This window comes from Coffea arabica, chromosome 6e (assembly GCF_036785885.1).
Source record: "Coffea arabica cultivar ET-39 chromosome 6e, Coffea Arabica ET-39 HiFi, whole genome shotgun sequence".
Classification (NCBI taxonomy): Eukaryota; Viridiplantae; Streptophyta; class Magnoliopsida; order Gentianales; family Rubiaceae; genus Coffea; species Coffea arabica.
In genome coordinates, this window is record NC_092321.1 from 47,456,794 (window position 1) to 47,467,855 (window position 11,062).

At 33.4% G+C, this 11,062-nt stretch overlaps 1 long non-coding RNA gene across 1 annotated transcript; it reads right to left on the bottom strand.

The window, feature by feature from the left end:
• Nucleotides 1-2,059: 2,059 nt before the first annotated feature.
• LOC113697520 (uncharacterized) lies at nt 2,060-5,597 on the bottom strand. The gene is made up of 4 exons (XR_003449888.2): nt 5,491-5,597; nt 3,548-3,624; nt 3,157-3,218; nt 2,060-2,321 (listed from the first exon to the last, which is right to left on the bottom strand). It is a non-coding gene; the product is annotated as an uncharacterized lncRNA (long non-coding RNA).
• Nucleotides 5,598-11,062: the final 5,465 nt, after the last annotated feature.

The following is an 11,062-nucleotide window of genomic DNA, read 5'->3' on the forward strand; positions in this document are numbered from 1 at the left end:
TGTACGCTACCGTGGCTAGTCCAATGCTAGTCATGGTCTTCCCTTCAAGCTCTTACAAGTCCAATGCTTGTGAGAGAACGTTAGTTAAGGGCTAGTCCAACGCTAGACCCTTAGGAACCATCCGCACGTTAGATCATGATTGTGTGATAAAATCACTTCATCTCATGCATATTTTCACCTTTTAGGGTCTTTTATCATTTTTTGCATGACGTCCCTCCTTATACGTATATCCCTTCCCCCGTATTTTCCTTATGTGTATATATTACTTACCCCTTTGTATGAAACATGACATTGGACTTGCATTTCATCTAAGAATTAGACCTAGGTTAGTACATTTGCTTGATTAGACTAGGAAAAACCCCTCGAATATGGGATATGGACGAGTTTGGCTTTCTAGCCTTAGCACGCTCGTATTCCCTCTATTAAAGGAAAAATTGAGTCACGAACATTAGTCTCCCGCACCTGACATGATGCATTCCTTTAGGTCACGTATATTTGTATAATTATTTTATTTTCCTTTTTTTTTTCTTAGAGTCTCATATTTTTGTATTATTCGTGACCTCTTCAAAGAGTCTTTATTGGGCGTCACAATTAATGTGATTGGTACCAAGTGAGCTTTGAAGAGAAATTTCGAGCCCCCCGATATCCTCTTAGGTCTAGGGTTTGCATTCATATAGTACATCCAAATGTGATAAATCTTTAGGTTAAAATAAGAAAATCGTTGACTAAATCACGCAACTAGCCTTGGCTAGGTTGAAAGGGTGCCTTGGATTCTTATCCTTGCCTTCCCTTTCTTCAAATGTGACTTCCGAATCTTTTTCTCTGATTTTCGTAGATTTGGAGTCGTTTAAAAAGGGTTTTTCTACTTCTTTCTTTAAAAATTCATTTTTCGGTAACTTGGTACACCTTAATTCTATACCAAGTGGCGACTCCGATTTTTATTCAAAAACCCTTTTTAAACTATATTTTGGGTCAAAATCGTCGCATTTTCAAGTCCCATTTAGACCCATGTTTTTCATTCTCTTTTAAATCAAAAATTCACTTTTCAATCAAAAAATTGAATCAAAAGCCATTTTTCTAAACTCGTCTTTTAGTTTTCTTTTCAAAAAATGGGGTGCGACAGTTCTGAGTTAGGGGGCAGTAGATGTCTATACCTCCTCACGCTATTGCCGCACGTCGGTTGGGGTGTGGGCGAATCCGTATCATTGCCTTGTTGCATTTCATGTTTCAGGAGCCTTATTGAATCTTCCCTCTCCCCTTTGTCCCAAGTTCTTGTGCTGGAGTGAGTTTAGGACCTGTATTGAGTCCTTTCTAGGTCATGACATTGGAGCTCAATGGAGCCAAGAGTCCCCTCGATCATACTGCAGCTGTGCGAACAGATTTCTTTCTTCGCTTGGGTTGCTGAAGTTTGTTTTGGTTTGCTTAACTTTTAGGATTTGTTTGCTATTCCTGGGCTGCATTGGTCTTTTCTCTTACTTTGGGTGTAGCATGGTGTAGTGGGTGCGTAATGGACATGGATTCCTTTGCAAAAGAAAATTCCTTTCAAACCAGAAACTAGCAAGGGAATTGTGGTTTTGACACTACAAGAAAATTGGTCTTCAGTGACAGGCTATTTTTGTCACAAAAAAATAAAAAGTCGTCACTGATGACTTTTATTGACAACTTTCTAATTGTCACAGGGTCGTCACTGAAGGCCCGTCGGTAAAAGTACATAGTGATGACAATAAAAGTCGTCAGTGAATGGGACTGTTTTGTGACAACATGTGTCGTCAGTAATTGTTGTAATTTTAGTGATGACATAGTATCTTGTCAATGATATACAAAGCAATGTTGTCACTAAAAGTGGTCCGTAATTGTCATTGGTATAGACTAATTACTGACAACTTTTGTTGTCACTAAACACTTTTTAATTCTATGACAACAGGTTGTTATTAATGGAAAATTCTGATTCAGTGATAACACTTTATCACCATGAAATTTGTCAGATTTTCCTACTACAATTATATCTATAAATGAAAAAAAATGACAATGCTTGACAATTAGCAAATGAACGCATCCATTGCATTACGAAATGCCAAAATATCATATCAAGCATTCAAATATCATAATGAAGTTCAACAACACCCTACAAATGGTTTGATAAGTGGTATTTGGCCTAAATTTCACATATAAGTCGAGGTAGCTTTACAAAACAAATCCAAGTCCCAAAAAAAATATGTGTTGTCATGACATTTCCTAAGTATAAGATTTTCTTTATCGTCCTTGAGTGAATTGGCAACTCCTGCTGCTGATCTTCCAAAAAGCTAAAATGAGCAACATATCTGCAGTGAAGTACTGCAATTATTAGTAGGTCATAAGAAAAACTTGAAACAATAAAGATAACTAAAGAATTTGCAAGAAAATAAGCTAAATCATTCCTTTTAAGTATAATCTAGACAATGACTAAATAAGGGTAAAGTAAGAGATAAACACTTAGAACATTAGAGCTCAAGAAACACTTCTTTTACTTTTACTACGTTATTAAGAACTCACAAAACAATTAATATGCTTATGCTACCATATTAAGAACCAAACAGTGTTCCTTTTATGGCTTCATAGGCTCCATTTGTATGGTTCATTCTATAGATTATGCATAGCAACTTCAACTTTTCAGGTATTGAAAATGCATATTGTTTATCGCTAGACCAAATTTTGATGACAAATAAAATTCGACATAACTAGAGATTCTTAGCGCCCATTGGTAATATTTTAATGATTTTAATAATAAAATGATGCATCTAATATTTTAGTGAAACTTTGTAAAAAATGGAAAAGATGCTCCACTATAAATCGAAGCTTCTGACTATGAGGCAAACCAGTACATTCACTAACCAACCTACTTTCAATTTTCAGAAGTTCTAATAGCAAATATCACATGCTAGTAGCTTAAATAGCATAAAAGTAAGTAGTTATCAAGAAAAGTTTGCATAAGATGTCATGAAATACTAGATTAAGAAATTTCTTTTCTACTAGTTAGCTTAGAGACCACTTGTAGCTTGTTTATATGCAAATGTCTCCTAGAACAAAGTGACAATTGTCACTTTTACAGAAACTTTGTTGACAAGACCCAACCATTTGAAACAAGTCTAACATAGATAGAAAGGAGTATATACTTACCCAAAAAACATCACAATATTTGGAAATTCCATAGCAAGGACCAATAGCATCAGCATAATAAGCTGCAAGACAATAACAAACCAATGAAGTCGCTATGAAATGATACTGTGCATTATAAGCTCAAAGACAATGAATAAAATGGTAGCTGTAGTTCTCATAAGAAAATGTTTGCATATAAAACATATGTTTCCTTCTTTCAATTTTGATGCTAATCTATACTTGTACCTAATAACGTTACAACTACACATTCCAAGAACACTACATAATCGTCAAAACTTACATATTCATTCAGGTAGTCCATCACCAAATATGAAAAAAAATGGTAGGAAAGAACTACTTATTCAAGATAAACTCTAGAATTTGAACAATGAAAATCAAGCTTGATGTATACCTTTGGCAAGGAAAATGCTGTCTCCAGCTTATACCATAATCTGAATATCATGATTTCCTCACAAAAACTAAAAACACCTGCTTGTAACATAGTTAGCTATACAAGGCAATTAAAAGTAGTATCACAAAGTCCATACTCCTTAACTAACCACAAAACTTGAGAAAATTACGACTCCCAATGCAAAAGATGTGCAATATATACAAATTTCCCATGCGGCTTTTGCATTATATTTGAATTATGCTCCACTTCAGCAACCAAAAGTTGTTCATAAGCAAGCCTCTAGAATTAGCATTACAGTCAGCCATGAACCTTTTATTGACTTCATTAGTTGCACATTGGGAGTTCAAATGTAACTTACCTAACTTTAAAAAAGGCAATATAACTTTTCTCTTGCAATTTAAAGAAATCAGAACTTCACTTCCAAAACTGAAGAACTATTAAAAAACATAAAAAATAATAAATTATTTCATTCTTGTACCAAAACTTGATCTCTATTGGATGGAGTACTGAATGGACATAACGTCGGTGATGGTGTAGAAAATGGAGATGAGATTTTCTCTTGAAATTTCCATGACAATTTACCAAATTTCAACACAAAAAAAGAAAAGAGGGGAATTTTTTACATCAGAAAAAATTCCTCTAAACCTTGTGATTTCCCAATTCCCTCTCCACCCAACACCACTTAACCCACTATTTTTCTCACTTGCAACCACTCATAGACATATCTACATCATAATCACCTCTTAAATCTTTTCCACTCCTACCACTATAGCTAATTAGGATGTAAAGCGTACAAGAATCCAACAGTTCACAAAGTTTCACTTTCAACTGGTCATGGTAAAGCGTTTTCTGGATATTTACCTAACTTAACGAATCACTAAATTTGCCAAGATGCGATTGGCCAGCTCTTGTTTCATTTTTTTTTTGTTTAAAACCGCATGAAGAAGAAGCGAACTCATATAATATTGTTTATAATTAGAAATTGGAAGAGTAGTAATTTTGTGTTAAAACTTAAAAAGGGTGTTTTAAATAAATGAAGGCTGCTTCAGGAGAGTACTTTAAGAGACAAAAATGAAAAAGAAAAACTGTTTGTAAATCCATTCATTTTCATCCCAGTAAACACAAAGCAGACACTAAAAGCAAATGACAGACATGAGTATAGGTTTCATTCCCATAGTCTATCACTATCCTGTCGTCGCATAAAGACGTAAACATTAACATTGAGAGGTTTACATTAATGAATTTTCTACCGATCTTAAGGATCATATAATTCTTCAAAAACCCAAGTGCTGCTAACTGCTAACAAGTACCAACCCATTCAACAAACAAACGCCAAGCTGGACAGGAAGAATACAAAAGTGATTATACTACAATAAAATTATTCTCTTGCCATAATTTAAGGAATATTTACATTCCGAAAGTTTCCCTAGACCCAAATCTGATGAAGCTAGAGAACAAAGGAACCCTTAAATCTAGAGGGAGTGTGACCAGGAAATGGGTATTCTTTATGGGTTTGAGTGAGAGGGTATTAAGGGGGTGCCAGTAATGAGATGTCTGGTCCGTACTGTTAAAATCTTTGTCGGGGGCTCCCTGTTTTATCCTATGCACACCCTTGTAATTCCCCCCTTCATTTTATTCCCATCTTCTTGTCCCCGTTTTCCATCCCATTCCAAGAAACAAACCCCTCTACATCATAATCACCTTCATCCCCAAACTCAACCTCAAACCCGTATCCACCACCAACCCCACTGAAACCTTTATCTTGTACAATAAAAAAGAATGAAGTAATGGTATTCACAACTAAAATAATTCTAGTGGAGATGATTTCACCCGTAACTCAAAATTATCCAAAAAAAAATTGGGCACAAATTTTTGGCAAAAAAATAATTAGGGCAAAAAAAATTGGGGAAAAATCGGGGAGAAGAAGGAGAGACATGAGATACCTTTTCTTGCAAAGAGTTGGTGGAGTACTTCTTCTGTTCAACATCACAAAGACATGATCGATCTATGGAGAGGAGAAAGGAGAATTGTTTTTTGTTAATAGTTTCTGTTGAGGGTGTAAAGTGAGAGAGGGGAGACCAACGGAGAGTAAAGCAGAGAGCTTTTCTATTGGGTTACAAAATGTTTGTTTTTCACATTTGACCCGCACCATATATTTTTCACATACTTTGTTTATTTAGTTTCAGTGAAATATCGGTTCACTGAGTTCCTCAAAATTTCAATCAAGTTTTTTTAGTTGAAGTATAATTTTACTAATACATTATTAATTGCTACCTTTTAACATTTTTGTCAAAAAATTTCATAATGGGAGTCAAGTCTTTGTTAAATTAATACAAGTGGTAAATGTACTTTTGTTCAACATCAAATAGTTCAATTTTTTTGGTAATAACTTCAAATATTTTTTTGTTGAATAACTTCAAATAATTCATACAGGTGTTAAAACTTTATATCACTTCCTCAAAATTGCAATACTAAATTATTATATCTTAAATCTCTTTCATTCTTTAAATTTAGTCTAATAGTACCATAGGTCTTTAGTTATGGAAAATTCTACTTTAAATAACATATGACTTATATGACCCGCATAAACTAAAAGATGGTTCACCCCTAATTTTTAGGAGTTCCCATATATTTGTGTCTATTGGTTTGTATATAGTGTTTTTTAAAGTCAGTTATTGTAAATGAACTCTTTAGTTATTTTATACTGATAAGCCATGTATGTTATCGGTTGATTTTGTTTGAAGTTATTGTACTACTAATTTGCAAAACAAACCTAGGTTGCCATTAATTTTTAGTAGATTTTAAATAGAGCATATTCAATTAACAAAGCACATTTTAAATAGCGGCCATTCAATTAACATCCAATACAAAACTTCACTATTAATCCATTATCTTCAAATAAGAAAAAAAATGCACAATTAAACTAATACATAATGTGTACTAGTTAATTAACTATGGAGTTTAGGATTTATCCACTTCAATAACTAGTTCCATTTGAAAACTCTTAGTTATATTCATATCATATTAACTAATAATCATTCTAAGTTAAGTAGTCACAAGTTTATTTACACTAATGAATTTTTTATTTTTTAATTATTTTTATTCTAATGAAGTTATTACATATACAAGAAAATTAAACTAATAAGGAGGCTCATAAGTATATAACAATCAAAATCATTAGAGAACACATAATAATTACAAAAAATTAGGAGTAATAGTTGTAAAAAGTAATAAATATTTTAAATCAAACAGTGACAAGACTAGGTTGTCACTAAAGGCTATACAATGTTATCAGTGACAACAATTGCAAAGTTGTCAAAGAAAGTGCTATTAATACTGACAACTTTTAGAAAGTCGTCACTATTGCAGTTCCCGCTCTCTCCATGACTCTTGGCGGGAATCGAATTGTGACAACAATGCAAGGTCGTCACTGATGTGTTGGCTCCCTTGACTCAATTGTGACAACTTGCTGTATTGTGGTTAAAGGACACCATTCTGTGACGATTTTTTTTCATCACTGAGAAATGTTGTCACTAATGGCCAAATTTCTTGTAGTGTGATGTTCCACGTTTCTTTCTCTCATATCCTGTCGAGTAAAGCTGTAATGTCTTTGATTTGTGGTTTGAATTCGTTTACCTACCTCATTGAAATGATTTGATTGTGTTTGAATCACCTTGCTCATGATAAAATGAATAGCACTAATCTTGTTTGCTTGAATCAGAAATTGAGAAAGTTGTAGCGGCTTTTGTTCTTCAAATGTTAGCATGTTTTCTAGATCATCTTATTGCATTTTGTGTCCTGAAGCCTGTTAGATTGTTCTCTACCTTGTTGTAAATCTCTGTACTTTGTGTTTGAATGGGTGAAGATGCTTTTGAGTTTTTGGCATGAATGTTTGTCTCGGCCGAATGAGTAAAAGTTGCAGAAGAATAGCTCCAGTTTGCAGAATGTTTCTTCGTAGTATTTGCATGAAACTTCGCATGAAATTCTTCCAATTATTTGCATTGTTAAGGGATGTTCAACCGTGTTTAATTGGAGTAATTTCAAAGCTGTCGTATGAATCTGCTTTGCTGAAATTGCGAAACCTTGTGCATGAAAATTATGCAGCAAAACCTTGCCGAGAGCTTCATCAGTTTGTGAAACTTTGTTGCAGAATGTTTCTCACATCATTTTGCATGAAGATTGAACTTTTAAATTTTGCTTCTTAACCCCCTAAGCTTCACTTTGTTTCGCTATAGCCCAAACAATTGGAAAAATCAATCAAATTGACCCCTCAAATTTCTTTAGTTTCTGCAATCAAGTCACTACTTGTTTTAATTTTTACATGGGTTGTTCACCTTCCTTTAAATGCCTTGGATTGATTCAATTTCATGCTCATCCCCATTTCATGTGATTATTTCTTGGTTAAAGTGATGCCTTGACTCTTTTATTAGTTTGGAGGGTAAATAAGTGATTTCGCTCTATTAGGGCTCCATCTCCAGGGAGGTACACTCTATCCCTTATTTTTTGACTTTATTTGACCCTACGTGCCCTATGTGACTTTACATGTTTGATTGTATGCCTCTTGAATGTTATTTTTTTATTCATTTCATTTACTTATTTATTTGCTTTATTGGCTTTGTATATTTATTTTAGTTCAATTTGATTATTTGAAAGGCAATTTAATGCCAAGGTTGTAATAGTTAGGTTATTATTTTATTTATTTATTTCTTTTCCCCCTTAGATTGTAGTAGGACCTCCCCAAGTGTAATAGATAGGGCTTGTGTGCTATGTGTTTGTGTGTGCCTATATGCCTATGTGTTTAATTGCTTTCCTTAGGTTTCTGCATCTAGATGAGCATGCTTATGTGATACGTGCTACGTGCTATGTGCTTTTGTATGTCTATTTTGCTTTAGTATTACATCTGATTATGTGGATGAATGCACGTCACCGTGGCTAGTCCAATGCTAGTCATGGTCTTCCCCTCGCCCTCACAAGTCCAATGCTTGTGAGAGAGCCTTAGTAGAGAGCTAGTCCAACGCTAGACCCTTAGGAGCCCTGCTAACGCTAGATCATATTTGTATGACTACATTACATTTTCATGCATTTTTTTTACTTTCTAGGGCTTTTTATCACTTTTGCATGACATTCCCCCTTATACATATACCCCTTACCCCCCTATATGTATATCACTTATCCCATATTTTCCCTTATATGTATATTCCTTACCCCTATGTGTGATACATAACATTAGATTTGCATTTCATTTATGAATTAAAATTAGGATAGGATAATACGTTTGCTTGATTAGATTAGGGATAACCCCTTGAATATGAGATATGGACGAGTTTGGCTTTCTAGCCTTAGCACGCTCGTATTCCCTCTATTAAAAGGGAAAATTGAGTCACGAACATTAGTCCCCCGTACCCGACATGATGCATTCCTTTAGGACATGTATATTTATATAATTATGATTATTTTTATTATTTTCCTTTTCTTAGAGTCTCATATTTTTACAGTATTCGTGACTTCTTCAAAAAAAATCTTCATTGGGCATCACAATTAATGTGAGTGGCACCAATTGGGCTTTGAAGAGAAATTTCGCCCTCCCCAACACTCTCTTAGGTTTAGGGCTTGCATTCATAGAGTGCATCCAAATATGATAAATCTTAAGGGTAAAATAAGAGAATTTTTTACTAAATCACGCAACTAGACTTGGCTAGGTCGAAAGGGTGCCTTGGATTTTTATCCTTGCCTTCCCTTTCTTCAAATGTGACTCCCGAACACTTTCTCTGATTTTCGTAGACTTAGGAGTCATTTAAAAAGGGTTTTCCATAATTTTATCTAAAAATTCATTTTAGGTGACTTGGTACACCTTAACTCTATACTAAGTGGCGACTCCGATTTTTATCTCAAAAACCCTTTTTTAAACTATAATTTGGGCCCAAATCGTCACACTTTCAAACCCCATTTAGGCCCTTTTTCTTTATTCATTTTTTCCAAAAATCAAAAATTCATTTTTCTAAACTCTTTATTTATTTTAAAAAAGGGGGCGCGACAGTAGTGCTGGCTCTCCCCGAAATGCAGAAACTACACCAGGACCATCATAGTCGTGACCCTTTGAAGACTCAGCAGAAACAACTGCAGCGAAACTTCTGATTGGAGGGGCCGAGACTCCTCCAAGAACACGATCAGGTGGCAGTGAAGCCGCCATGAATAGATTAGCAAAAAAAATGCAGAGCCTCGTTGCTATAAGAAACCCTTGTTGTATAAGTTATCTACACATTGTACTTTCTTTTCACATTTAGTTGTATAAATTTTATGAACAAGGATATAAATTATTTTATAGTTTCTATAATATGTACATTGAGTATATGATCTTCCACATTGTTCTTTACAAAGGCAAGAAATTGGCCATTGAATTTCAAAATAAAAGTAATACACATGATATTTATTTTTAACATAGAATTGATTACTATATCCAGTATTGGGCTTTCTTTGTACTGTTAAATTATAATAAGTACTATAAAGTACTCTTGCATGCTTTTCCTTCTTCCTTTTTTAATTCTTTAATGTACAACCAAATTAATCTATGAGATGCACATTGATGTATTACAAAAGTAAATTATCAATTTCCAACTTGACAATTTTAGTTAAATAATTTGGATATTGATAATTAAAATAGATTATATTAATTAAATATGTCAAATAAATGGTGACGACAACACTTTTTAAAGAAAAAGGAAGAAATTTCTTTCAAATAATTGCTTTCATAATTTTAACTCTCAAAACATTTTTTTACATCCTTCCATATTTTTTCTCTTTTTATGGGTATTTAATTGACATTTTAAGTAAATGTGAACTAGCACTAAATGATGTTGTGTGGTCAAATTAACATCAATTGTAAGAAGTACAACTCTACTTTTTGGGAAACTTGTTTCTTGTCCTCTTTAGTTTGTCCTATCTATTGATTCTTCTCCTGCATCAACTATTTATTATTGTGTCGATGCTAAAAAAACCTATTAAAAAAATTATAATTACTCTAGAAAGTAATTTTTTTGTTGTCCTCTATATCTGTGGTAAAAAACCTCCTAAACTATGTTACAATATGCATGTTGCTGATTTATTGTGATTTTGGAAACATCTCATATACACTTATGATTAAAACTTTGTAACAGTTTCAAATCCGTGGTAATTACTTTTTGTCACTAGTTTATAAGGTTATGAATTTACCACAAGAGAGCTATGATACATGCATTAAATAATATATGATAGTTTTCAACACAATTTACAATTGTTGACAATAATTTTTTTACAACATAATGATGACATGGTTTGGATGCCACGGGCAAATTTTTTTGCACCGCCAAATATCATGATTTTAGATTTGTTGGAAAAGCTTTTGCAAGGATTTCCTAGCTCACTTCAAATATACAAATAAATTTTAAATTTAACAAAAAAAAGCTATTGTTTGGATCTGCATGATTTTCATAAGTGTAGAATAATGTATAAAAAGTAATTCTGACAAAGTCTTCAAAT